We start from the raw sequence: 3,642 nt of genomic DNA, 5'->3' as shown, positions 1-3,642 counted from the left end.
ATCGGGATTCAGGTTAGTTGTCCTAAATAAAGTTTGTAGTCATCGTCGATATCTTTCTAACACCGCTGGTTTCGTTCGATTCTGATAAATGGTTTGGGAGAAACAACAAAAACAGTACTGTTGACTGGATCCAGAAATCAGGACAGCAATTCGTTTTCCTTAATCTGGGATTTTCAGAGGCATAACTGATTTTGTGCTCAACATGAAAGTGGTAGACAAGTTTGTCTAGATGTCCGAGGTTGTATTATTTTGCTAGGTTTCGTTAGACGGTTTGCGAGTTACGCATAAAACAGTAATAAAACAGCTATAGGTTATTTAATACAAGTCAGTAAAAATTTATATGAATTGAGTTTCAATTTTTAGTAAATATCCTTGTAACTATGATTAGTTGGATATAGTGGTTTATGCGTAGTTTTGCTCCACAGGTGTGGAGGGCTCCAACGTTGGAGGAGTTGAGTCGAATTATCGAAGGAGTTAAGGCAAGTACAAGACGGACTTGTGTGATGGATAAACTGTGTTACTTAGTTCGGTTTCATTTACCCAATTATTATTCAAAGATTCCTATTATCAATTGTGTGGTTTTGGTATTATGCTACGTATTCATATTTCACTTCATGTTCAAATTCACGACGTTATTCATATTTCATTCTTCCGGAAGTTTTTGTTTACATTATTCAAGTACCATGCGTAGTCATGGGAGTGCAATTTGGATCTTTATTCATGATCCTTGAGAAACGTTGATCACGCTTGCTCGGCTTACCGGTAATGCTAAGAGGATATTCACACCTGCCCGGGAGGGAACTACTACTTTTTGTCTCCTTCGTTTTAAATTAAAGGAAAACAAAAGTATCATATTGGTTTCTTATTGCATTAAACCTGTGTATGTTTTACTAGTTCAATATTGTACTTGCTGAGTATTCTTTACTCATTCTTATGTTTAATTTGGTTTTTAGGTACCTAATGATATTGATCGGCATGGGATGGGAGTAGCACCCTTGAACTACACTATTATTGCACACTATTGAAATTTAGTTTTAAATTATGTTTTTGCTTAGCATAAGTTTTGCGTAGAACTTGTAATGGTTATTTAAAGTTCTGGTCTTTACTTTCACGTGGAATTTGTGGAGCTAGGATGGTTTGGATTGTGTGGATTATATTGTTGTTGAGTTATCTTATAACTGCCTGTCGTGGATGTCCGTATTTTTAGGGGAGACTTTGCTGAAATTTCTAATAATTTTTGGAGTTGGTGGTTTTTGAGTGTATTTTGGTGTGGCATTCTAGGTACGTGGCTACCTGGGGTGTTACAGTCTCATGATTATCTGATGGCTAGGGCAATAAAAATATATGAGAATGATTTCAAGGATGGTCCATTCTTGTTTATGCATTGTTGGAATGAACTTAAAAACCAACCAAAGTGGCATGCATATTTGGAGCAGCTTGACAAGTCAAACAAAAGGAAGGTAGATTACAATGATGCCATTCCCCTTGATGACGAAGATAGCTTTATTGTAGTCAGTTCAAAATTCATATGCAGTCCCTATTTCATGCTTATTAATTGCAGCCAATCAAAAAAACATGTGGTCAATCCAAATTTCCATGCTGATTGCTTATTAGTTGCAGTTAGTCCAAACAAACATGAAGTCAGTCCAAATTTACGTATTGTTTGCACTTGGTCCAAACTATAATGCAATCAACACAAATATTCTTTGCTAGCAGCCAAGGCAGTGAAATTGGCAAGCAGTACAATAGTACAATTAAGCATGCAAACTACTAGAACCTCCATCTATATATATTTATTGACCCTTCCATTGTGAAACTCTCAAACCAATCCATTGTTTCATTCTGAAAGTACCATGTTAGACTCATCCTCAAACTCATCATCCTCCTTAGATGATCTAGACCCATCTAAATTTCTTGACAAATACATCTCTGACCAGAATGTCCTAGACTCCTTTGCTACTCGAATTGTGGAGAAGATCAAGGCCAAGTTTGCAGCTGGGCTAGTCCAGTGCCAAGGTGGAACAAGGAATACCTTTGCAAGGGATCATGGAGAAGGTCACCGACGTCTAGTGGCTGATTATTTTGTAGATCGGCCACTCTACTATGAGAGAATGTTTTGCACAAGATTTCGTATGCGAAAGCATATCTTTTTACGTATTGTGCAAGCCCTAGATCAGTGGTCTCCGTACTTTACTCAAAGAGAAGATTGTTCTGGTCGCACAGGCCTTTCTCCACTTCAAAAGTGCACAGCAGCGATTCATATGTTAGCATATGGAACCCCTGCTGATGCCTTAGATGAATACTTGCTAACTGGCAAGAGCACTTCCTTAGAGTGTTTGGACACTTTTGCTATAGGGATAGTTGAGGTCTTTGGTGGGCAATATTTGCGACAACCCACAAGTGAGGATATAGAGCATATACTACAGGTTAACGAGTCTCGTGGCTTTCCGGGTATGCTAGGGAGTATAGATTGCATGCACTGGAGGTGGGGGAGTTGTCCTAGAGCTTGGAGGGGCCAATTCACCCGTGGTGACTACAAAGTCCCAACAATTATCCTTGAAGCGGTTGCTTCACATGACCTTTGGATTTGGCATGCTTTCTTTGGTGTCGCTGGTTCTAACAACGACATCAACGTGCTGAATCAGTCCCCCTCTATTCCTTGAATAAGTTAGAGGGGAGGCTCCTCGGGTTCATTTTTCTGTTAACGGGAATGAGTATAACAATGGGTATAACCTTGCTGATGGTATATACCCAGATTGGGTCAGCTTCATGAAGTCTATATCACTTCCACAAACAGGGAAGCATAAATTGTTTGCTAAACGTCAAGAAGGGGCAAGGAAAGATGTGGAGCGGGCTTTTGGAGTGTTGCAAGCCCATTCCAATATTGTGCGTCGTCCAGCGAAGAAGTGGAAACGGAAGAGTGTTGGGAAAATCATGCTAGCTTTTGTGATTCTCGACAATATGATTGTTGAAGATGAGAGAGAGGATGCGATATGTGACATTGACCTCAATAGAATTCCTAGGACATCAATAGTCCTGCCTCCTGAAGTAACTTCTGGTGATAATCCATGTTTTACTGATGTGCTACGTTGAAAATCTGCTATTCGTGCTCGTTCTGTGTATACCGAACTGAAAACTGATTTAATTGAGCATATTTGGCGTCGGTTTGGACATAGGCAGCAGACATAAACATGGTAGGGTAATAAGCATGTCGTTTCTTTGCCTTTTCTTTGCCGTGTGTAGATTATATCAATTAACCCTTGTGTCTAATTTATTTCAGGAACATGCTCTGCTCAGTATGTCCAAATCATGGTGCTGCACTTCTTAAAGGTAGCTTATATGAACTAAATTTAGTGCTAGGCCAGATTACTTACAGACACATTCTAATGATTCTCTTTTCTTCCTTGTGATGATTTACTTGAACTAAATGTACTCCTAGTCCAGACTACTAATAGCCACAGTTCAGTATTTCTCTTTTCTTTCTTACGATGCAGTAGCATGGTGTTTTGTTATTGCTTTTACCCGCTGAACTCACTTTGAATTTACTTGTTATGCATCTGGGCATACTGCAAACTGTTACGAAATGGTGATGAAATTCTCAATTTTTATGCCAGTGCAACTATTTCTTTGTAAGATATACCA

At 39.0% G+C, this 3,642-nt stretch overlaps 1 pseudogene; it reads left to right on the top strand.

Moving 5' to 3' along the window:
- Window positions 1-2,111: 2,111 nt before the first annotated feature.
- Window positions 2,112-3,189, top strand: LOC136356874 (uncharacterized; annotated as a pseudogene).
- Window positions 3,190-3,642: the final 453 nt, after the last annotated feature.

This window comes from Oryza sativa, chromosome 6 (genome assembly GCF_034140825.1).
Source record: "Oryza sativa Japonica Group chromosome 6, ASM3414082v1".
Taxonomy (NCBI): domain Eukaryota; kingdom Viridiplantae; phylum Streptophyta; class Magnoliopsida; order Poales; family Poaceae; genus Oryza; species Oryza sativa.
The sequence above is the reverse complement of the archived record's forward strand: the minus strand, read 5'-3'. Positions and strand labels throughout refer to the sequence as shown.